This window comes from Pongo pygmaeus, chromosome 8, assembly GCF_028885625.2.
Source record: "Pongo pygmaeus isolate AG05252 chromosome 8, NHGRI_mPonPyg2-v2.0_pri, whole genome shotgun sequence".
Classification (NCBI taxonomy): domain Eukaryota; kingdom Metazoa; phylum Chordata; class Mammalia; order Primates; family Hominidae; genus Pongo; species Pongo pygmaeus.
Window position 1 is genome coordinate 127,522,023 of NC_072381.2, and position 25,551 is coordinate 127,547,573.

A 25,551-nucleotide genomic window follows, 5' to 3' on the forward strand; every position below is an offset into this window, starting at 1 on the left:
AGGAGACCATGCTCTGTTTCAAGAGACAGTACACAGGCATTATAAGATTAAAACAGCTCATGGCCCTAAGTGACTTTGCCTCTATTTGTTATTTAATGAATATGGCCTTTTGTCCTTATCTAGAAGGCATTGTCTATGAAGGCAAGGATGTTGTCTTTTCACTGCTGTTTGTGCAGCTCCTAGAAGTACCTAACAAAATGTAGGTCTTAATAAATATTTGATGAATGACTTAATCATATACTTCCTTATTAGAAGGCATTGGAGATTCAATTCTTACTACCTAGAATATTCTCTTTCTCTTCTGGTCCATGTCCTCTTCTTTTTTCAGCTCAGTGTTTCACCAGTGTCAATCATTCATGGGCCACCTTCATGACATTTACCATCTCTGTACACTACTTGTGTTATTATCTACTTACTATCTTTCTATCTACTTACTTATTAAAAATGGCTTCATTTTAATTTTATTTTATGATATTTTTTTCTTTTGAGACGAAGTCTTGCTCTGTCACCCAGGCTGGAGTGCAGTGGTGCGATCTTGTCTCATTGCAACCTCCGCCTCCCAGGTTCAGGTGATTCTCCTGCCTCAACCTCCTGAGTAGCTGGGATTACAGGCGCCTGCCACCACGCCCAGCTGATTTTTTTGTATCTTTAGTAGAGACAGGGTTTCACCATATTGGCCTGGCTGGTCTTGAACTCCTGACTCCAAGTGATCCTCCTTCCTTGGGCTCCCAAAGTGCTGGGATTACAGGAGTGAGCCACCAGGCTCAGCTTTCATTTTTTATTTCATTGTGTTACTAGTCAATGTCTGTGAAGTTATGAGTTGGTGTGCTCGTGGTATCTTTTTCCTAATATTTAAATGCATAACTATTGAAATACTCTAATCTGGGAAATCCTAATATGGTAACACTGACTTATCCTCTGAAACTCAGCTTAACTATTCCCTCTTCTGGAAAATCTCCCCATACCTTTTCCAACGCTGGTTAAAATACTCCTTTCCTATCTCTGTCATGTGGTAGCCATCGTTATCTGATGATAGACGTAAGCATAAGAACCATGTTGCATCTCACTTTTTAACCCTAGTGCTTTGCACAGGGCCAGGATGTAGTAGCACTTGATAAGTGATTTTGAATAGCTAAATGAAACTCCTTTAGTCTAGGGAAGTTTATGCTGTCTGGCATGCATGGGTGCCCCTAACAGGATGCTCTGTGATTCTGTGAAGACAATGTGCTGTCACTCAGGGCCCCAGCATTCTGAAGCTTCTATTTGGATGCCCATCAACAAATCAGATTATGAACTTTGATTTAGACTCCCAACTCCCAGCAAGGAACTAGTATGCTCTGTGTCTGGGGAGTGTTTGGCCTCTGACCTTCCGCATCACATATTGCCTGTCAGTTACCCAGCCCGCCTTGGATGCTTCCAGTCTCTGGCCTCATTTCCCAGGATTTCCACATGGATGAAATTGGGCATTGGCAGTCTGGGATGGAGGGGGAAGTGATCAGGGGAGAGGCCCTTGATCCAGTGGGGCAGAAGTGAGCCATTCGATGGAATGGAGGTTTCCTTCAGTCTCCTGAAGTTACTTTCCCTAATATACACACCATAGCTTCAGGTTCTTCCTGCTCTGAACTCTGACTGTACCTGGTGTCTGCTGGTGTTTTGGTTCCGTATTCCTGCTTCTTGCCTCTCCAGCATGTGCCTGTCTTTCCAAGCAGCGTCCTGTCTTAAACACTTTTTTTTTTTTTTTTGAGATGGAGTCTTGCTCTTATCACCCAGGCTGGAGTGCAATGGCACAATCTCAACTCACTGCAACCTCTGCTTCCTGGGTTTGAGCGATTCTCCTGCCCCAGCCTCCCAAGTAGCTGGGATTACAGGTGCCCGCCACCACAGCTGGCTATTTTTTTTTGTATTTTTAGTAGAGACGGGGTTTCACCACGTTGGCCAGGTTGGTCTCGAACTCCTCCCCTCAGGTGATCTGCCCGCCTCAGCCTCCCAAAGTGCTGGGATTACAGGCGTGAGCCACCATGCCTGGCCTGTCATAAACATTTTGTGTGTGTGTGTGTGTGTGTGTGTGTATTTTTTTTGTGTGTGTGTGTGATAGAGTCTCGTTCTTGTTACCCAGGCTGGAGTACAGGGGTGTGATTTCGGCTCATTGCAGCCTCCGCCTCCTGGGTTCAAGCGATTCTCCTGCCTCAGCCTCCCCAGTGGCTGGGATCACAGGCGCCCACCAGCATGCTTGGCTAAGTTTTGTATTTTTAGTAGAGATGGGGTTTCGCCATGTTGGCCAGGTTGGTCTCGAACTCCTGACCTCAGGTGATCTGCCTACCTCGGCCTCCCAAAGTGCTGGGATTACAGGTGTGAGCCACCGCGCTCGGCCCCTGTCTTAAACATTTTTATCCACTTACTGATTGATGAGCATTTGGGCTGATTTCATATTTTTTCAGTTCCACATGGGCACTCAGAGGGAGATTGCAGATGCTGGTGAGTATTTGATCCATTAATGGTTATTTCTGTGTCAGGCAAATTGAGCACAGGTTTCTAGCCTGGCTTCTCATTTCTATGTGGCTTTCCACTTCTCAGCAAAAGCAAAATATTGTTGCTACAACAGAATTTTAAAGGAAGCTACAAATGCATAGCAAAGCATTGTTTGGTGGACAGGGCCACAGTTACTTCCTAGGCACTGATTTGCCTTTTGTATTCTGCACGACTCCTTTGGCAAATGATGATGTGCTTTGGGGTCTTTCTTTCTTTTCTGAAGCCTTAGGTTTAGTATCTACCATATGAGCGCTTCTCAACACCACAGTTGACAGCCCTTTGAAGATGCTTTTGGCTACAAGTAACAAACCATCCAATACAAGAAAGCTTCAACAATCATGGGTTTATCATTGCACCAGCAGGAAGTCCGAGGTTGTGTAATTCGTTAGTTCAGCGACATCATTGAGGAAAGACCCAGGCCCTTTTCATCTTCCTCTCTACCCACATTCAGTGTGTGGCCAGATGTTCCCCTCATCGTTTCAAGCTGGCTGCAGCAGCTCCAGGCACGGTGCTCTCGCATGACAATGTCAAGAGGCAGGAAGACCCCTGATGGTCAGGAGCTATGCTGTCTTGTGTCTCTTCCAGAGAGGGAGAAAACTATCTCCAGAAGGCCTGCTGATTTTCTCTTCTGTTTCATTGGCCAAGGGTTTGTAACAGGACCATGCCTAACCCAATTATTTAAACAAAAGTAAGGAAACAAGGAGGAAGAACAGCAGTTTTGAAAGCAACCAACAATGCTGGCCATAAAACTTCAGATTCAATTTCTCCAAGTGTGCTCTGAAAAGCATCTCCATCAGAATTATCTACAGGCTGGGTGCGGTGGCTCATGCTTCTAATCCCAGCACTTTGGGAGGTCGCGCGGGTGGATCACTTGAGGTCACACCTCTAATCCCAGCACTTTGGGAGGCCAAGGCAGGTGGATCACTTGAGGTCTGGAGTTCGAGACCAGCCTGGCCAACATGGTGAAACCCCGTCTCTACTAAAAATACAAAAATTAGCCAGGTGTGGTGTCAGGTGCCTGTAATCCCAGCTACTTGGGAGGCTGAGAAAGGAGAATCGCTTGAACCTGGGAGGCGGAGGTTGCAGTGAACCCAGATCACACTGTTGCACTCCACCCTGGGTGACAGAGTGAGAAGATTCTGTCTCAAACAAACAAAATAATAATAATAATTTTTTTAAAAAGAATTATTTAAAATATGCTTGCTAGAATGCACATTTCTTTTTTTAAAAAAAAATATATATATTTCAATAGGTTTTTGGGGAGCAGGTGGTGTTTGGTTACATGCATAAGTTCTTTAGTGGTGATTTCTGAGATTTTGGTGCACCTGTCACCTAAGCAGTATACACCGTACCCAGTGTGTATTCTATATCCCTCACCACCCCCACCCTTTCCCCCAAGACCCCAAAGTCCATTTTATATATATATATGTATATATATATTTATTTTTTTTAATTTTTATTTTTTTGAGACTGAGTCGCTATTGCCCAGACTGGAGTGCAGTGGCACGATCTTGGCTCACTGCAAGCTCCGCCTCCTGGGTTCATGCCATTCTCCCTCCTCAGCCTCCCGAGTAGCTGGGACTACAGGCACCTGCCACCATGCCCAGCTAATTTTTTGTATTTTTAGTAGAGACGGGGTTTCACCGTGTTAGCCAGGATGGTCTCGATCTCCTGACCTCGTTATCCACCCGCCTCAGCCTCCCAAAGTGCTGAAATTACAGGCGTGAGCCACTGCGCCCGGCCAATTATATAATTCTTGTGCCTTTGTGTCCACATAGCTTAGCTCCCACTTATGAATGAGAACGTACAATGTTTGGTTTTTCATTTCTGAGTTACTTCACTTAGAATAATGGTCTCCAATTCCACCCATGTTGCTGCAAATGCCATTATTTTATTCCTTTTTATGGCTGAGTAGTATTCCATGTGCACTCTCTCTCTCTTTCTCTCTCTCTGTGTGTGTGTGTGTGTGTGTGTGTGTGTGTGTGTGTGTGTATATATGTATATGTCATTTTTTTTTTTTGAGATGGAGTTTTGCTCTTGTCACCCAGAATGGAGTGCAATGGTGCGATCTCGGCTCACTGCAACCTCTGCCTCCCAGGTTCAAGTGATTCTCCTACCTCTGCCTCCCAGGTTCAAGTGATTCTCCTACCTCAGCCTCCCAAATAGCTGGGATTACAGGTCACGTGCCACCATGCCCAGCTAATTTTTGTATTTTTAGTAGAGATGAGGTTTTGCCATGTTGGCCAGGATGGTCTCAATCTCTTGACTCATGATCCACCTGCCTCGGCCTCCCAAAGTGCTGGGATTACAGGTGTGAGCCATCGTGCCAGTCTTCTTTTTTTCTTTTCTTGAGATGGAGTCTCACTGTGTCACCAGGCTGGAGTGCAATGGTGCGATCCCGGCTCACTGCAGCCTCTGCCCCCCGGGTTCAAGTGATTCTCCTGCCTCAGCCTCCTGAGTAGCTGGGATTACAGGCATGTGCCACCACGCCTGGCTAATTTTTTGTATTTTTAGTAGAGATGAGGTTTCACCATGTTGGCCAGGTTGATCTCAAACTCCTGACCTCGTGATCCACCCGCCTCGGCCTCCCAGAGTGCTGGGATTACAGGCATGAGCCATGGTTTCTGGCCTGCATTTTCTTTATCCACTTGTTGATTGATGGGCATTTGAGCTGGTTTCATATTTTTTCAGTTGCAAATTGTGCTGCTGTAAACATGCATGTACAAGTATCTTTTTTCATGTAATGACTTCTTTTCCTCTGGGTAGATAGCCAGGAGTGGGATTGCTGGATCAAATGGTAGATCTTCTTTAAGGAGTCTCTACACTGTTTTCTATAGTGGTTGTACTGGTTTACATTAAAAGTGTTCCCTTTTCATCACATCCACACAAGCATCTATTAGTTTTTAATTTTTTGAGAGCACATTCTCACAGGAGTGGGGTGGTTTTGATTTGCATTTCCCTGATAAAATGCACACTTCTGAACCCTTTTCCTGACGTACTGAATCAGGATGCCCGGGAGCCAGGCCCAGGAATTTGCATTTTAACATTAACCCAGTGAGTCTTATTGGCACTGAGTTTCAGCCCCACAGCCTGGGGTTTGTGGTTGTCTCCTATTGATATTTTCATGTCATAGATGCCCCTTCAGCAATGCTAGTCCTGTTGAGCAGAGGCTGGGGCCCAAGAAGAATGAAGACTTTGACTTCAGAAATTCCCTTTCCAGCTCTTGCCTTTAGAGATTCAGACAGAAATATTAACTGATGCAATGATGCTATCTGGCATTTGCTTCAAAACAATCTGGGTAGCAGAGGGAAAGTGGGATTGTGGATAAAATGGAATTAGCCATAATTTGATCATGTTGGATCTGGGTGTTATACATAGGGTGCATTATCCAGTTCTCTCCACTTAAGTTTTTTAAAGTCTGCGTTCCAGAGGCTTGCTCTGTTGCTATGCCGCCTTTGACCCTGGGTAAGTCTTTGGGTTTCGCATAAGTTCTCTATAAAATTGTGTGTTTTCACATTTTCTTTTTTTTCACTTCCCTCCTAATGAACCTCTTCTCCAAACAAAATCTTATGTAGAACTTAAAAGATATGACAAAAGTGAAACAGCTCTCTTTGCAGGTGCCATGGATGCCTTTAAGATAACTTCAGAAACCCTAGGACTCTGGAGAAGATAGTTTAGCAGCTACTGTACTAGAGCCTTGCTGTAAACACATACATAGACCACCCTGATGCAGAACCATAGCCTGGTACTCAGACAAAAAGAATCCTTGGGAAGTAAAGATTCAGCCATGGATGCAATTTCTAAGGCACGTGTTGCTGCCTGCAAGTCAGTCTTCAGTAGATTCCAGGTATCCGAAGACCGCACAAGCCTGCATCTTTCCTCCTCTGTACCATTATTGCATTGTTACCCTGACTTGGAGCAGGAGGGGATGGCAGTGCACATTTACTGTAGCTCTAGGTTCACTATCCAGGCAAGATTTCTGGTCGTGGCTGGGATCAGAGATGTGTGGGTTGGCCGAGAGTTTCTGATGTCGATGTACTTCTGTCGTGTGGCAGGATTTGAGGATCAGTCCTGTATGATATTAGGAGACCCTGACTTCATCTTCTAATGAGTTGGTCCTACATGGGACTATGGCTGTGTCTGAATGCTGGCTGCCCAAGACCACTGCACTGCCTGAGCTCAGTCATTCCTCAGAGAGGTGTCTAGGTCAGCCTTCCTCCACCAGAGTGGTTCTCCTGCAGTGAATGACCTTAGACTCTGGAGATGTTAATGAAATCCTAGCTATCTTCTTAAAATCTTTCAAAGAAGGGATTAAGTCACAGCAATAACCAGGTACCTACTGCATTAGTTTCCTGTGGCTGCCATAATAAATTACCACAAAACTAGTAATTTTGGCTTAAGACAACACAAATTTATTTTACTAGGAGTTCTGTAGGTGAAATGTCTAACATGGGTCTCACTGAGGTAAAATCAAGGTTTCAGTAGTGCTGTGTTCCTTTCTGGAAGCCCTCGAGGAAAAATCCACATTCTTGCTTTTTCTAGCTTCTAGAAGCCGCTCACATTCCCTGGCTTGTGGGCCCTTCCTTCATCTTCAAAGTCAGCATCTTCTAATCTCTTGCTCACTCTGCTTCCATAGCCACGTCTCTTTCTCTGACTCTCTTCTTCCTCCTCCTTCCAATTAAAGGACCTTCATGATGACATTGGGTCCACCTGGATACTCCAGGATAGCCTCCCTAGTTTAAAGTCAGGTGATTAGCAACTTTAATTCCATCTACAACCTTTATTCCCCTTTGTCATGTAACTTAACATATTCACAACTCCAGGGATGAAGATGTGGCCACCTTGCCAGGGCCTTCCTTTTGCCAACCACACAGACCTACCAGTAGATTTCGAAACAGAGTGGCACCTTCCTCTGTCTTGAAGGATGTGCATCTGTCAACTAGGAGGGGCTGTTTCACATGAACGGGATGGCACCTCAAGTTCATCTTAGCTCATTGCCCAGTTGGGGTGCTGGAGCTTACACGGTGGTGAGTGGTGTATGTTTTTACCATAAATGGATATGACCTACAGTTAGGGCACAAGAACCTTTTGTTTTTGTTTGAGACGGAGTCTCGCTCTGTCGCCAGGCTGGAGTGCGGTGGTGCAATCTCGGCTCACTGCAACCTCCGACTGCCTGGTTTAAGCTATTCTCCTGACTCAGCCTCCCGAGTAGCTGGGATTACAGGCACACACCATCATGCCCAGCTATTTTTTTTTTAATTTTTATTTTTAGTAGAGACGGGGTTTCACCATGTTGGCCAGGATGGTCTCGATCTCCTGACCTCGTGATCCGTCCGCCTCGGCTTCCCAAAGTGCTGGGATTATAGGGCACAAGAACCTTGAAGACTGGGCATTTCCATTCTCTCTTCACCGATAGCAGATAGTATACATTTAAACTAGCCTATTTGGGTCTCAGTTATCATACTTGTAAAATGGACACATTAATACGATACCAGGAAACCCGTGATAAGCATGTGAACAAGGCATCTATTTAAATTTCCATCAAAAATGTGACTCTTACGAGCACTGCGTTATTTAAAAAAACAATATTTTCGCAGAAGGCAGTAAAAGTCTATTTCTTTATTCTACAGAGAATCCTCATTAGGGGCTCGTAAGATCTGTTTCTTTAAGAGGAGGAAAGGAAGTGCTGAGTAATTTCTGAGTCTCTTGCCCTTTGGTCCCTGAGTATATAATCTATAGCAGTGCTTTCTGTGACACTAAACTTAAAATGGGAAGCCTGCTGTCTATATGTAGTCACGGGCTCTTCATGATTGGGGCCTAGCTGCAGAAATTTCTAGAGAAAAGGTGATATGCCATGGTGTTGGTAGGTAAGCACCACTTCTGGGTGTGAGGTCCATGTCAGTGAAGGAGTTAGGCCTTTAAAGGAAAACAGACCTCACATGCCAATAGATACACAACTCCTAGAAATATGGCAGCGGGAATTGGTTTGGATTTAGCCTCTCCCGACTTCAGAGTGTGCAACAGCCAAATAGAACGCACGTCAAGTTTTGCAAACTGTCCAGCACAGCCCGCGCTGTTTCTGTGGTTAAGCGCCATTAATACCACACAGGTGAAGAAAAAAGGGCCGGAATTTGGCTCCAGGAACAAGCGAGGCACCATTTCACCCCCACCTTCTTTCTGAGGCTCCCGGGTAGCCTCAGGCAGGCAATGGCCCCGCGGAGGAAGCGCGGGCCGCCTGGCCTGTACTTGACCTTCCCAGTCCGTTCTCACGCCACAGCCTTCCCGGCGTTGCCATGCGTAGTGGGAAGGCCGTGGACAAACGAAGAACAGTAACAAGTTGTCATGACTCAGAGACTCCTGGAAGTCTGCAGCGCCTCCAGGAGCAGCGGCCGGGCTGCGCGTCCGTCGGTCCGTGCGTCTCTCGCCTGCCGCTCTGCGGCCGCGGGCCCCTCGGTGCGTCTGGGCGCGCCCGGCCCCGCGCATTCCTGGCCGGGGAGGAGAGCGCGGCGGGCGCCCTGCGCGAGCAGCTGGCCGAGCGCTGGCCCAGGTCGGAGCGCCCAGGGCTGGGGGAGGAGCCTGGCCCGGCAGCCGCCGCTCGGCCAGTCATTGGCCTTTTGTGCTCCAACTTTTCCCGAGCCTTTCGGGGAGCCACGCCGGCCCTGCGCCGTTGTCCGGGGAAACTTTGCGTCCCAGGGCCGCACCGGGCCGTCGTGACCCCACGCGCCGCGCCGCCACCGGGCTCGGAAAACCCAGCGCCCCCGGGCTCTTTGGCAGTTGCGACTCCGAACGAAGGCGGCTCCGTGCGGGCCATCCCCTATCTCCCCGGGCGGGTAAGTGCCGGGGCCACGGGCGGGCGGCCGGGGTCAGGAGAAGACGGGCGCCCGAAAGACCTTGGCCCCCAGACAAAGGCGTACTGGAAGTGGCCAAAGCTCATTTCGGCTTTCCCCAGCAGGGACTGGCCGAGGATGGAAAAGTGGCTAACTACACATTCGGTCCCCTGCTGGCAGAGGAGTGTGGCTGCGGGGAAACCGCGGGCCCCAGAGTGTTTGCCCAGGAGCCTGGTTCCCTTGAGTGCGAGCGCGGGGGTCAAAGCCCGTGGTTCGGCGCGCGCGCCCGTGGCTGGGATTCCCGCTCGCGGTTGGGGTCCCCGCGCGTGGTTGTGGTTGGCGCCCGTGACCAGGCTCCCCGCCAGGGTTGGGGGTCCCGCCCTTGGGCGGCCTCCGCGCCTTCCCACCGGTCTCTTTCCCAGCTCGTGTGGTCCCACTGGGTCGCGCCGGGACATCCCCGGCGGGCCACGACGGCGCGTGGACTAGCCATAAAACTCTGCGCTGGATTTCCTCCGAGTTTGGGACTTTTAAATTCTCGAATAGTTACGTCAGCAGGGCCGAGCGCACTTCGGGGATCCGGCGCAGCACGTGACCCGTACGAGCGTCCCCTCCGCGTCCTTGGCTCCCGCCGCAGAGTGCGCCTGTGCCTCGGGGTGTCCTGGAAATCCGGTGTCGGGGCGCTGAGATTTGCTGCCCAGGCTCCGAGCGCCGAATGCACCACGCTGTGGCCAAGTGTCCTCTTCAATCCTGGTCTTTTCTTAAAATGGCTTCATCATCATCACTGTTACTGTTGTTGCTATCTTCAGGCTCTGTCAAATGCTAGGACAGGAGATGTGGTAGCGGGTTGAAATACAGCTGAAATAGACATTGTGGAGGGGAAATGGAAGCGGGGCCTAAGGAGGGGCGGCTGGAGAGGATGGGGGGCCCTCGTGTCACAGGACGTGGGACATTGAGGATCCTAGGGCAGTTTCCTGTGCTATGCCAGAGGAAGGTGTGGCTCTGTTACCAGAGAGAACTCTCCCCATTCTTATTTCTCTGATTCCCTATTGAGGCCACATTTTAAAAGCCGTTTCCATGATATCTGGAAATGACTTTTTTCTGGGACTGTGACGTGAGGCAGTGTTTCGTCTGTGAGATGCACGTGCAGATTAACAGTTGAATCTTCAGCAGTGTTTTTAGGGTTGACAGTTGATGGAACTTAGAGGAAGAGTTTTGTTGAAAATTGCACAGTGAGTTCCCTCCCGGAGCAGCTGGCTTTCCCTTCTCAGGCCAGGCGGGAGGGCCTCCTGAGAATGGGGCCAGTTGAGCCAGGCGGGTGAGTGGATTCCCACGGGGCTCTTTCTCACAGGCTCTGCCTGGGACTCATTCTCCAGAAGGGGAATCGGAGCAGCAAATAGGCCAGCAGCCACCCTCCTTGTGCGAATGCCACAGCTACCCAGAGTCACTAGTCTCTCATCAAAAGTTACATCCCAAGCCTCAGAAGTGTGATCATGGCATATGACCTGCTTGTATTATAGTTATTCATATACCGGTGTTATGGAACTGCCTTATGGAAATCTTCAGGTCAAATGCTGCCCCCTCTGTGGAACTTAGACAGAATTAGCCCCTTGTCTCTCCGTTCCAGCCATCCTCTTTTCTCTTTTAAAAAAACAATGTTCAAGAAACGTGCTTGAACATTTAAAATATTTTAGCAAGAAGGAAAGTTAAAGATCAAGGTTTCGTTTTACAGATACGAAAAGAGAGACTCAAAGAAGTCCAGGGTCTTGGCCAGGGCCACACATCAAGGTAGGACTCCAACCCCAGACCCCAGACACTTGGCCTGGTGTTCTCTGCGCCAAGTCCTGCGGCCTCGTTGGTTTTATTCAGCTTTGTATCCTGGTTATTTTTGTTTGATGCTTCTATGGAGACAGACACTGCTTGAGGAAGGATATGGCTGGTTCACAATGCCACGCCACAAGAGTAACACGGAGCCTGAGAGGTAGATGGTGGTTGAATTGAATAAGACACAGCCCCCACCTTCAAGGAGGTAGGTAGGGGTGTGTGTGTGTGTGTGTGTGTGTGTGTGTGTGTGTGAGATACCTGAGCATGCACATATGGGGCAGGCTTTGTGGTGAAGGATAATGCCCCAGGAGGGGATGTCTGGAAATGTGGGAGGATATTTTTGGTTGTTCCAGTGACTAGGGAGGGAACTGCTATTAGAAGGATATTTTTGGTTGTCCCAGTGACTGGGGAGGATGCTACTGGCGTCTAGTGGGGGAGGGCTAGGGTCACTCTCATGTGAGAGTCCTGTATAGCAGAGAATTGCCTCACCCCAATGCCAATAGCATCCCGATAGAGGGTGCTGCCAGGCTTTGAGGAATCATGAGAGACAGTTCTAAATGGGAGGATGAAAGAAAGGGTATCTGGGCTTGCCCAGCTCTGGGCTGTAAGCGTAGATGAGACTGGGAGAGAATGAGGGCTTGATGGAGAGCACCTGTGTGTGTGTGTGTATGTGCATATGTGTACATGCATGTGTGGGTGTTTTTTTTTTTTTTTTCCAGGACTTGGTTCCACAGCCAAAAGCAAACCGTTCTTGGATTTACTGTACCTGGGGTTTAGCAGGCCCTTGCAGCTTTTGCACAGATGATCAGGAGGTGGTTTAGGAAGCTGGCTATAAAATCAGTAACTAGTGCTGGCTAGAGGAGCATAGAGATGGCTGCAGGGCTGGGTGCCCTCGTTTATCCCCTTGTGACCAAGGTCTGTGAAATCCATTTTGGTGGCTAGCTGTGTTTTTTTTTCTGCCTCTCCCCTATTGAGGTCGCAGTCCTTGGTTCATAACCCCAATAATCATTTTCACAGCAACTCCCTGCGATGACAGAACATCCTGAGGATTATGAAATCATTCAGGAGAAACGAGAGGCCTGAGAAGGAAGACCCAGGGAAACCAAAGTTTGCAGAGCAATGCATCTGAAAACAGAGGAGCAAATGAAATTCTCCAGGGAATGTAGAGCAGCCGACCCTCTGTAATGGAGGTGTCATTTCAGATGTGTTGAGTGTCAGCTCTGTCCCCATCCCTCTGTCTGCTATCCACAGTGTTAGAGAGTTTCAGTCTGTCACTTTGCAAGTGTATTCATGGCTGCTAATTGAGATAAAGCAAAGTCCCCAAGACTTATTTTCCTTAGGTTGGGGAAGGGCAGTATAGAGAAAGCCCAGAATTTATAGACAAAGTTCCTATATTAGAGTTCTTGCCCTACCCCTTACCAGCTGTGTGACCTTGAGCAAGTCGTGACGTTGTGAACTGTCTGAGTCACCTTCCTTCTCGTGGATGGTGGGGCCGGTTATCCCTGTCCACCTGGCTCTCGAAGCTGGGGAAGCCAGTGAAGTCATGCACGTGAGTATACTTGATAAACAAACTGGAAAGGGCTGTGCAAATGGAAAGTCAGTGGTGTTCATATTTTTCATCTGGTTATGATTAAATACTGATTTAGGGGAGCTCGATTTCCTAACACCTGCTGTAGCCTGTGTGCATTAGTGTTGTTTTTAAATGCAAACCAGGAGACATACTATGAAATGCAGTTCTTCCTTATTTAGAAGCTGTGTATTGACTCTGCCGTCCACGAGCTGGTTGTCTTGGCTTCCTTTTTGTTCATCCTACCTTGCTTTGCCACCCTCCTTTCTTTCTTTTTTTTTTTGAGACAGTCTTGCTGCATGAGTGAGTGAGTGCAAAGCCCTTCACACAACACCTGGCAAACAGAAGTGCTCACAATGTGAGTGGCCCTTATGACTGCTATTGGCATTAATACTTTTATTGTAATGATTTAAATTTGTTACAGTATTTCATATATATTCAAATTTTGCCACCAGCAGCAAAATCAGCATGCTCGCAACATTAAATGAAGTCCCTCAAATCTCAGGGCCACAGTTTCTCCTCTGCTCCTGGGAGAGGTCAACCTCTCTGGTCTTAGAAATCTTTTTTTTTTTTTTTTTTTCTTTGAGACAGAGTCTCGCTCTGTCACCAGGCTGGAGTGCAGTGGTGTGATCTCGGCTCACTGTAACCTCTGCCTCCTGGGTTCAAGTGATTCTCCTGCCTCAGTTCCACAAGCAGCTGGGACTACAGGTGTGCACCACCATGCCCGGCTAATTTTTTGTATTTTTAGTAGAGACGGGGATTTGCCATGTTTCCCAGGCTGGTCTCGAACTCCTGGTTTCAAGTGATCTGCCCACCTCGGCCTCCCAAAATGCCGGGATTACAGGCTTGAGCCACCGCACCCAGCTGCCACCCTCCCTTTTAATTGTTCATTTATATTTTGCCTGGAAAATAAGTACAAACACACGAATATGGGGCTCTTGTGAGGTCTGCTGACAGACAGTAACTCTGGGGAGAAATAAATGGAAAGAGAAAGCAGCTGCCCCATTGGCTCATCTCAGGTTATTTACAGTCCCGCTAATTCTTCTCGTTCAGTGGTTGTGTCCACGCTGGGTCCCCTGAGGTCCAGGAGCTATTCTAGTGTCTGCATCATTTAGAATAGAAGGCTACTGGCTGGCATTCTTGCACTGAAGCTCCTTGAGGGCATGAGGGGTTGGCTTCATATCGTGACTGTTCCCCCAGTGGGGCACATTCTAAATTGACAAGAGACAGTAAGCAGCTAGGCCATATGGACATCAATAGGATCTTTTTTCTTCCTCCTTTTATACCAGGACACCCCTCCCTCCATCCCTTGGGCTTGCTGTGGCTCCTACTTTCTGGCTCCCTGCTTCACACAGAACAGGAAAAGATTGAACATTACCTTTCTTTTTCTCTTTCTTTTTTTTTTTTTTGAGACGGAATCTTACTCTGTTGTCCAGGCTGGAGTGCAATAGTGCCATCTCAGCTCACTGCAACCCCCGCTTCCCCGGGTTCAAACTGTTCTCCTGCCTCAGCCTCCCGAGTAGCTGGGATTACAGGCATGTGCCACCACGCCCGGCTAATTTTTGTATTTTTAGTAGAGTCGGAGTTTCATTCACCTTGTTGGCTGGGCTGGTCTTGAACTCCTGACCTCAGGCGATCTGCCCGCCTCGGCCTCCCAAAGTGCTGGGATTACAGGTTTGAGCCACCGCGCCCAGCCTGGACGTTACCTTTCATACCTTGACTGAAACTGGTTCATCCCAGCAACTTAGCTGGCCCAGGACTCTGCATTCTGGAACTCCCAGGTTGTCTTGTGGTCAGCCGTGTGCCAAGGTCTCTCTCTGATGGCTAACAACCGCTGCGTCATTGCTGTCTGCATCCTCAGTACCTTGTATTGTGTTTGGCAGAACAGATTTTCGGCAGTTCTTGTTGAATCAGTTAATGAATCGTCTCCTCTCTTGAACTATAGGCTCTAAGGATTTGCTTTTTGTTCAGGGTCTAGACCTGGTTGCATTGCAGGGAGAGGAAATGGAGGTAATTTTGCTGCTTGTGTGGTTTTGGAATCAAGAGAAAATCTGTGACTCTGCTAAGATCCTGAGGACTGAATGACATTTTTTAAAACACCAACTAAAATTTTGCCTTATCTATATAAAAATACTGGCGGCATTTGTTGAGACTTCAGTTTGTTGTTTGTGGGCTGAGTGGCCTGTTCTCAGCCTGAAAAAGTTAAAGAGGAAGCTGATTGTGGCCTGAATTAAGTGTTAGCTAGACAGATCTGGTGGCAGAGGCTATTAATATCATTCTGTTAGTGCTATTTTCCATGAACCCATACTGTGTATGGAGGACCTGTAGTGAGATGATGCTATGCTTTACATGTTTTTTAAATTGTGATTAAACAAACCACATAAGATGTACCATCATAACCATTTTTAAGTGTACAGTTTGGTGGTAAGTATATTCATATTATTGTGAAGCATCTCCAGAACTTACTCATCTTGCCAATCTGAACCACTGTATCCATTAAACAACAATTTCCCTTCTTCCCTTCTCTCCCCAGACCCTGGTAACACCATTAGACTTTCTATTTCTACATATATTTTTTGCTCTTATTTCTCTTAACAATCTTTCAAGTAATGCATTTATCTCCATTTTACAGGTTCAGAAACTGAAGCTCAAAGAGGTTAATGAACTTGCCTAGGGCTTATAAATGGCGAGTAAGTGGCAGAGCTGGATTCAGGCTCAGATCTATGTCCAGAGTCTGTGCTCTTTGTACTGTACTTGCTACCCCTGCCCACCTACCCCCTGTGCCCTCCATGTGATTTCTGTGCCCGGTGTTCTGGTGAGTCAGCACACCTGTGGATTTGGTGCACTGGCTTTGGGCATCCGAAGCAGAGATCTTGATCCCAGAGGGGCTGGTCCATTCAGCTGGCTTTGTGCTGCTTTGATCGGGAGGACAGCTCCACTTTCACACACCTGACTGTATAGCTTCTCCCAGCATCTGGCTGAGTTTATTTGTCATCTTTTGAGAAGAACATCAGGCTGGTCATGGTGGCTCACTCTTGTAATCCCAGCAGTTGGGAGGCCAAGGCGGGTGGATCACCGAAGGTCAGGAGTTCAAGACCAGCCTGGCCAACATGGCGAAACCCTGTTTCTACTGAAAATATAAATATTAGCTGGACTGGGTGTGGTGGTATGCACCTGTCATCTCAGCTACTCGGGAGGCTGAGGCAGGAGAATTGCTTAAACCCGGGAGGCAGAGGTTGCAGTGAGCCAAGATCGCGCTGCTGTACTCTGGCCTGGGCAACAGAGTGAGACTCCTTCTCAAAAGAAAAAAAAAAAAAAAGGAAAAGAAAAAAAGGAAGAACATTGGCTGCCGGCTCCCTGCCTTGTCCTCCCGGAGTAATTTCCTCTCCTTTGAGCTTGCCATAAAATTCAGTCCTTGGGCTCATTAATCCCAAAGGATGCGGAAACAACAGTAGTCCGATTTTAAGAGGTGATTAAATTGTGTATGAGGAGAAGGTTCCCCCTCCGTCCTGCAACCCGCCCGTCCTCACAGTAAGGTCTCCTGGGGAGCTGGAGCTGTGAGTCAGCAGGTTACCCCCTGCCTCCCGTCCTTAACTCCCAACCAGAAGCTGCCCTGCTCCCCTGCCTGGCGTAGGGGTTGGGCCAACGTGAGCACTGCTCACAGCCTCCTCCAAGCTGACCTTTCTCAGCCAGGAGACCCTGGGTTTCAGATCAGAAAATTGTTTGGGCTGGAGGGGACCCTAGAGAGAATAGTCGAAACCCTCATTAGGTGGAAGAGGCACCCTCAGCCCTGGGAGGGGAAGGGTCTTATGCCCCCACCCCCTGGTGGTTAGAGCCACCGCCGGTGCCCTGGCTGGTTGTGCACACCCTCTTCCTAGGGAGGCAGCACCCACTCGGCTCTCAGCATGCCACTCCCTCTTCGTCGCACATCGTGAGTCGACGCTGCTCTGAGGCTGTAGGGTCCTTCGCTGAGAGAGCTGGAGTCAGAGCAGCTGGGATGGAGCTCAGCCTCGTGTGGCCTTGGGGAGAGGGACTTTCTGCTGTCACATTGCTCACAGTGATGAAGGGCCTGCATAGAGCCTGGCTCATGCTAGGTGCTCATAAACATTGGTTCCCTTCACTTGTTGCCACCTGTATTCATTCTTTCTTTTTTTTTTTGAGACGGAGTCCTGCTCTGTCGTCCAGGCTGGAGTGCAGTGGCGCCATCTCAGCTCAGCTCACTGCAACCTCTGCCTCCTGGGTTCAAGTGATTCTCCTGCCTCAGCCTCCCGAGTAGCTGGGATTATAGACGCGTGCCACCATGCCCAGCTAATTTTTGCATTTTTTGGTACAGAGGGGGTTTCGCCTTGTTGGCCAGGCCAAAATCCTGACCTCAGGTGATTTGCCTTCCTTGGGTTCCCAAAGTGCTGGGATTACAGGCGTGAGCCACCGTGCCTGGCCCTGTATTCATTCTTAATTCACGCCCCAGTTGATATTCACATAGAGCCTGGGGTGCCTGAAGGAGCAGCCTGTGCGCCTGAGACTCACACCTGGGTGTGCAGGAGAGGCAGGAGGGAGGGTCATGTGTACTTTGAAACAGTACATTCTGTATTTCATGTTTGGGAAACAGTACATCCTGTAGTGTTTGTCTTAATGACGCCATCATTTGTGGAGCACTTTGCGTGTGCTGGTCACCTTGCTACAGAAACGTTCACATGACTAGTCACAAGGCATCCTCTCCACTCCCTTTCCAGGAAGGACTGTCATTGCCATCTTTGACAGATGAGGATACTGAGGCTCTGAGAGGATCTTTTTCAAGGTTGTACAGCTCTTCATTGCTGGAGTGGGGTCAGGCTTGGGCAGTCTGGCCCCAGGCTCTGGCCTCCTATCACCTGCCCTATCCTACCTCCCAAGGGGGAGGAGGAGTGGCATTTTATTTCTTCATCTGTGAAGGCTCCCAGGCATCACAGGAGTATCTAAAAAAATGTTTGGGACTTTAAAAAATTTGGCTTCAAAATGTGACAAGCGCAGCTCATAATCGAAACGGGCAAATGTGCGCTTTCACGTAGCTGCAAAGCATCACGTTGTATCAGCCTCATTGGCTCCAGGGCCTGGGCCTCTTTCTTGGTTCATTCATTCCAGTAAATGCATCGCTGACTGTGGGCTAAGAATTCAGCAGGGAAGTTAGAGGTCCCTGCCCTGTTGTTGGGGGTCACGATTCCCCTGCTGGCTCTGCCACTTCTTCCTGCCCTGCCAGAGGCCTCTGCTGCCTCCCGTGCCCCCCCGGGGCTGTGCCACTGAACTCTGGACAGGGAGCTGTGGCGTGCCCACTAGAGGAAAGACCCGGCGGGGAGGGGGGCGGCAGCGTGGGTTTCCAGGTGAGGACAGGGCCAGGGTTCTCGCCATGGGTCTCTTTGCCAAGTCGCTTAATTCCTTGAGTCTCGATCTCCTCTCCTCTTCTATAAAATAACTTGTTGGCCGGGCGCGGTGGCTCACACCTGTAATCCCAGCACTTTGGGAGGCCGAGGCGGGCGGATCACAAGGTCAGGAGATCAAGACTATCCTGGCTAACACGGTGAAACCCTGTCTCTACTAAAAATACAAAAAAAATTAGCTGGGCGTGGTGGCGGGCACCTGTAGTCCCAGCTACTCGGGAGGCTGAGGCAGGAGAATGGCGTGAACCCCGGGAGGTGGAGCTTGCAGTGAGCCGAGATCGCGCCACTGCACTCCGGCCTGGGTGACAGAGCGAGACTCCGTCTCAAAAAAAATAAAATAAATAAATAACTTGTCTGCCTTCTTCATAGCGGTGATGAGGAATCATAAAAGTGGCATTTGGCAAAGCTCTAAGATACCGTACACATAGAAGTAACTAAGTATTTTTTAAAAATAATTCCTTTTTTTTTTTTTGATAGCTGAAGGCTAAATCTTTAAATTGCTGGGCTTTCTCATCCGAGAGTGGAAAATCTCTGTTTTCCCTGCGTGGGCTCCAGGGTCCGTTTGATAAGCTGCTTTCCCCGGGGTCCTGTGGGAGACAGCTTCTTGTTCCTTAGCTTGAGTCAGGCCCAGAGCATGCCGTGGGATTTCCTGGCTCCTGCGCTCTTGGACGTGGGTCCCAATCCTGACTCTGTTCTTTGCCCTCTTAAGGGGAGGGGCTGCATGAGCGAGTGCGTGCAGAGCCCTTCGCACAACACCTGGCAAACAGAAAGAAGTGCTTACAATGTGAGCTGCCATTATGACTGCTGTTATCATTAATTCTTTTATTGTAATTATTTAAATGTGTTATAGTATTTCATGTATATTCAAATTTTATCACAAAAAATAAACTCAGGGCCACAGTTTCTCCTCCGCTCCTGAGAGAGGTTGACCTCTCTGGTTTTAGAAATCTTTTTTTTGAGAGAGTTTCGCTCACCCAGGCTGGAGTGCAGTGGCACAGTCTCGGCTCACTGCAACCCCTACCTCCCAGGTTCAAGGGATTCTCATGCCTCAGCTTCCAGAGTAGCTGGGACCACAGGTGCATGCCAACACACCCAGCTAATTTTTTTGTATTTTTAGTAGAGACAGGGTTTTGTGATATTGCCCAGGCGGGTCTGGAACTCCTGGGCTCAAGTGATTCACCCGCTTCAGCCTCCCAAAGTGCTGGGATTATAGCTGTGAGCCACCGCGCCTGGCCTGGTCTTAGAAATCTTATTAGTCACCTGGCCCCACTCCATGCCTGGCCTGCAGGGATGCCAGGCTACACTTGTCCACCCATTTTCCAGATCCAGAAGAGATGAGTTGTTTTTCATCATCACTAAAAAGCACAGCGTGCTTACCCCGAGGGACCTGGGGAACCCACCTTTCAAAGCGCAGCTGGGGTCTGTGGGCCTCTTACCCAGAGGAATGCCAAGGGTGGCTCTGAAAAGGATGCCCTGTGTGTTCCGCATGTCGTGGTACCTGTGCTGTGGCTTCTAACTGGCCAGTTCGGTCATGCCCAGCCTAGAACTGGCCATGAAAATGCAGATCTCGGAAGATTCCATTTTGCTGACTTATGACAGGCTTTGCTTCTCTTTTCAAAACTGATGTGAGCAGCCCGGGGCTCAGCTTTCACTCTGTTGGTGAGAACTATGCCAGTGTTCTGAAGTGGGGCGCACAGTTTCCGGGGAGTCTATTCTTGAGTTGGGTTGCTATAGAGTCATTTTTTTTTTTTTTTTTTTTTTGAGACGGAGTTTTACTCTTCTTGCCCAGGCTGGAGTGCAGTGGCACGATCTCGGCTCGCTGCAACCTCTGCCTCCCAGGGTTAAGCAATTCTCTTGCCTCAGCCTCCAGAGTAGCTGGGATTACAGGCACACGCCACCATGCCTGGCTAATTTCTGTATTTTTAGTAGAGACGGGGTTTCACCATGTTGGCCAGGCTGGTCTCGAACTCCTGGCCTCGTGATCTGCCTGCCTCGGCCTCCCAAAGTGCTGCGATTATAGGGATGAGCCACTGCGCCTGGCCTCTTTAATCTTTATTAAACAGAAATCAGTAATAATACCAGAGGTCTAAGGTTTTATGTGCAAGGCATGCAGTTAATAACATAGCCTTCCAACCATTAGATGTTCAAAACCCAAATCATCTTTGATTGTTCTTCACGTCCCTTCCCTCCGCATCTAGTGTCAGGTAGATGTCCTGAAGCCTCTGGAACGACTAACTCCACCTCCTCTGCAATGGTCCCAATGTGTCCTTCATCACCTGGCACCTGAATTGTTCCAAAGCTCTCGCTTCGGCTCCATTGCCTGCATTTCTTGCCCCCTCCAATTAATCTCCACTGTGGCACAGGGATTGTCTTCTGAATATTCTGTCACTGGCCTGCGTTTAAATCTCTCATGTTCCCCATCGCCCCAGGACAACAGGCTCGTGGCCTGAGCGTCTGAGGTTCCGGGGCCCCTGTCACACTGGCCCCAGCCCCAGCTGTCCAGCTAGATGTCCCCCGAGCTGCCCGATGCAGCTGAAGTGGCTGGCACATCACACTGTGTCCTCCAGACCCAAACGGAGCTCCATGCGTGCTGGGGAGTGGCTGTTTGCCTGCACGCCTTTGCCCAAGAAGTTCTTATTTGTTGTCCTGAGTACAATTCCTGATTTACAGAAAAGTTGTAAGAATACTACAAAAAACTTCTATGTTCCCTTTCCCAGATTCCGCAGTCATTGACATTTTATCACGTGTGCTGTGACATTCATCCTCTCCCTAAGTAATATGAATGTATATGTACATATATATCCATCATTGCTACTTTTTCTGAATCATTTGAGAGCAAGTTTCAGGCATGAAGTCGCCACCCTCCAGCAAAACAAAAACAACCCCCGCCCCCTCCCAGCCCCTCAGTGTGCCTTTCTTGCAAACACTCTCCAGCACGATGCCAACGCAGCCCTGCAGCTGGGAAATCGCCATCCAGTCTTCAGAACCTGCTCAAATTCACCAGCAGTGTACCTTTTTCCATCTTATCCAGAATCCAGTCAAAAGCATGTGCCATGCTCTCTGTCATGCCCCCAGACTCTCCTTCCATCTGGAGTAATTCCTCAGTCTCTCACTGTCTTTTATGACTTTTTGGGTTCTTTTGAGACAGGGTCTCACTTTTGTTGCTCAGGCTGGCGTACAGTGGCTCGGTCACAGCTCATTGCAGCCTTGAACTCCCGGGCTCAGGTGATCCTCCCACCTCAGCCTCCCAAGTAGCTGAGACTTCAGGTGTGTGCCACCATGCCCAGATAATTTCTTGTATTTTTTTTTTAGTAAGAGATGGGGTTTTGCTACGTTGCTCAGGCTGGTCTCGAACTCCTGGACCCAAGGGATCCTCCTGCTTCAGCCTCCCAAATGCTGGGATTCCAGGCATGAGCCACCATGCCCGGCCCATGACCTTTGTGAGTACAGCTCCTTCACGCTGGAAGAAGTCCTTCAATCTGTGTTACCTGGTTTCTTCATGGCTAGACCCTGGCTGTCTGCTTTGGGCAGGGATTCCACAGAAGTGAAGCTCTGCCACCCCGGGGCACAGAGCATGGAACGTTTTTGCCACAGAGGATGGCCAGATTGGTGCCTACCAGGTTTATTGGCTGTAAAGTCATCATTTTCCCCTTTGTAATCAGTCAGCATTTGGTGGGAAGACACTCAAAGGCTACACAATATCCTTCCTTTTTTTTTTTTTTTTTGAGAGGGAGTCTGGCTCTGTTGTCCAGGCTGGAGTACAGTGGTGCAATCTCAGTTCACTGCAACTTCTGCCTCCCAGGATCAAGCGATTCTCCTGCCTCAGCCTCCCAAGTAGTTGGGACTACAGGTGCACACCACCGCACCTGGCTGATTTTTTTGTATTTTTAGTAGAGATGGGGTTTCACCATGTTGGCCAGGATGATCTCGATCTCCTGACCTTGTGATCTGCCCGCCTTGGCCTCCCAAAGTGCTGGGATTACAGGCGTGAGCCACCACGCCCGGCCTAGCCTTTCCTTCTTTACACTCCCCCGCCTGCCTTGGCATCCTTTGATGGCTCTTCTTTGAATTGAGTGCCACCATTAAGGTTTCTTCATGGCAGTTTTCTGTCCTACATGGACTAACTAGCTGGCATTGTATTGTAAGGTGGGCGGCTTTCCCTTCTTCCCCATTTGTTCATGACTTTATTTAGATCTAAATGGACTCATAGATTATTACTTTTGTTCCATGGGTTATAATCCAGAACTGTGTGCGTGTGTGTGTGTGTGTGTGTGTGTGTGTGTGTGTGTTTGATGTTCAAATAGTTCCAGATTTCGCAGTGGCAGCCCCTTTTAGGGGGTTCTTATGTCCTTTGACACGACTCCCCCAAGGAGAAAGCTGGGAAGTAGGTATGTGTATGTACACATGCATGTGTGCACACAGCCCTCCACAGCTAGTTCTGGATTTGTCTGATCCCTCTGATTGCAGCCCTGCCCTGAGGGATCTTTGGAGTCCAACCACCTTCTGTATATGCAAGCTCTTCTCTGATTGTGAGAACCTGGCTCCTATTATCCTTGATACTGGATACTATTCTTCGTGATAAATAACAAGGGGAAGGGAACAGAAGACTTTCTGACAGAACCATCCTGGAGAGAGGGAGGGAGAAGCTTTTTTTTCATCTGGAAAGCCCTTTGCACACGTCGGCCTATTGAAGCACTTTGCCTGATTCAGCTGTTCTCCTCTCAGGACCTGCCTGGATCATCCCAGACTGTAGAATCCTGGGTTTCTGTGGCAGTTTGTTCTTCTGGTATCACCTGCTGTGCTCTGAATGTTTGTATCCCTCTCAGCCCCGAAATTCCTGTGTTGAAATCCTAACCCCTAAGGTGATGGTATGAGGAGGTGGGGCCTTCGGGAGGTGATTAGGCCATAAGGGCGGAGCCTTTGTGAATGGGATTAGTGCCCTTATAAAAGAGGCCCCACAGCACTGCCTTGCCTCTTCTGCCACATGAAGACGCAGTGAGAAGGAGCTGTCTGTGAACTAGGAAGGGGTCCTCATGAGACACTGAACCTGCTGGTGCCTTGGTCTTGGACTTTCCAGCCTCCAGAACTGTGAGCAATACATCTCTGTTGTTCATAAGCTGCCCCATCTATGAGATTGTGTTGTAGCAGCCTGAGCCAATGAAGACACCACCCTTCACAGTTCTCCTTGCTTTGCACTTTCAGCTCCTTGGGCTCGATGAGCCTGTCACCCCTGGAGTGTGCAGTCCCCATGGAATCCATCCCGGTGCCCGCCTTGGGGCTCTTCCTGTGGCATGGATCCTATGTACAGAACTGAAGATGTTGGCTTTTAAGGCCAGAACCTGAACGTCTTCCTCTTTGGGCAGAGTCCATTCCACCAGTCTCTGAAAGGGGTGACTCATGGCCCTTTGCAGAAGCACTTGTTGATAGTACAGGCTTCCCTCCCTGACATTCCAGTGGCAAATCAACCCTTTGCTGGCCTGACTAAATTTATAGTGGGCTGGCCCCCAGCAGCTGGTGGCAGCAGCTGGTGGTTGAAATCTGACAGATTTTTTTTTTTTCCTCTGAAAAATATTTCAGTCACTCTAGTCCCAGAACCACCACCAGCGGAACTTAGAAGCCATTTATAGCCTCTTACAGTTGTTCTGAGAAGAGCTGTTTTAGAAAAATCCCCCCATTTCCCCAGAAATCAGCTCTCTCCCATCCTTAGCTACCTGGAAAATATTGAGATCATTACAAAGTCAGAAAGGGCCCGGAGCTGACAGCACAATGTCAATTTGACAATTTATTTCTTTGTAGCAGTTTCATATGGTTGAGCCTAATGCATATGCATCTATACACGTACGTGTTTATTTTTAAATTATAAGATAATGATTTGGTACAGAAGGTTTGTAGATCTTTATTCAGAGCCTGTTGACTCTTGATTTAGGCACATTCTAACACCCTCAGCCATGTTTCTTAGCCTGTAGCCTGTTAGAAGCAGAGAACTGCAAGGCAGAAGGTGGCAGGGGGAGGCAGGTGAGTGGGTTAGTAGAAGTGACAGCTGAGGGCCTGAGAGCGAGGGACAAGGCTGAGTCAGAGTTCTCGGTGATCAAGTAGTCTGGCGCTTTCACTTTTCCAGACAGAAAGGCTAAAGCTCAGAGAAGTCCCCCTGGCTTAGATCCGATGGTGGGCCTGGACTGGAATCCAGTCCCCTCAACTTCACATACGGTGGTTACATTTGATGCTACAGCACCAATGTCACTCACTTATGTCATAGTTGCCGAGGACGACTGAGTGTCATTGAGAAAGTATTTAATTATGTTCAAGATCCTCTGTCTCAAAAAAGTCAGGGAAGTGTTTATGATTTGAAAAATAATTCCATTCCAAAGAGTTTAGATGAAAATGCCATCACGTAGAATATGTGGGCAGATATCTTTTATTCCACATCTTCTTTGCTGGGACTTCATTTTCCAGCGGTGCCTGATGGACGAAGCCTGGCCGCATTCCTGCCCTGGAATGAGGCGGACAAGCCTAGGTCCTCCCAGTGGAAAATATGAGTGTAGAAGTGGGGAAAAGACAGTGGCTTTCTGATTGTCTTCATCTCTGAAAGCTTTCACTGAGTTATAGATGGAAGTTGTTCCCTGGCACTTAAAATAACTTCTTACATATGGTTTCTAATTTATTTTATTTATGAAAGTAGTATGTGTTTAGCATAGAACTAGAAAGTGGAGATAAATTTCATTAAGAAAAAACACAAATGATTTCACCACCAAAAGAGAATTACCATTAACACCTTGGCAATACTTGTCCAAATTGCTTCATTGTTCAGGCTATTATGCTCGCGCTGTCTCTCTCTCTCTCTGTCGCATGCTTGTGTGTGTATGTTTATATATGGACTGTATAGACACACATACCCATGTATATCGATATACACATAAAATGTGGATCATGCTGCTAAGTTTTTTCAACCGATGTTCAATTAATAATGGACATGTTTACATCTAGATACATGAAGATCTATCTTAATTTTAATTATTATTATTATCATTTGAGATGGAGTTTTGCTCTTGTCACCCAGGGTGGAGTGCAATGGCACGATCTCCGCTCGCTGCAACCTCCAACTCCCGGGTTCAAGCGATTCTCCTGCCTCAGGTGCCCGCTACTGCACCTGGCTAATTTTTTGCATTTTTAGTAGAGACGTGGTTTCACCATGTTGGCCAGGGTGGTCTCGAACTCTTGACCTCAGGTGATCCACCTGCCTCAGCCTCCCAAGGTGCTGGGATTACAGGTGTGAGCTACTGCACCCGGCCTACCTTATTTTTTAAACAGCTGCAAACGAGCCCATCCTATGGCTGTGCCTTAATTTGATGAACTGTCCTCTACTGTTGCGCATTTTGGTTGCTTCCAGATTTTT

The 25,551-nt window shown here is 48.4% G+C and overlaps 1 protein-coding gene across 6 annotated transcripts in view; it reads left to right on the forward strand.

Annotated features, from left to right (window-relative positions):
• TACC2 (transforming acidic coiled-coil containing protein 2) overlaps positions 1-25,551 on the forward strand; it is a 256,831-nt gene that overhangs the window by 108,875 nt on the left and 122,405 nt on the right. The window contains exon 1 of one of the 6 annotated variants that reach the window (XM_063670347.1): positions 15,416-15,434. The exons of the other annotated variants lie outside the window; for them this stretch is intronic. The gene's annotated coding sequence lies outside the window, so the exon portion shown is untranslated. Of the gene's footprint in view, positions 1-15,415; positions 15,435-25,551 lie in introns of those variants that run through there. 6 annotated transcript variants of the gene reach the window in all.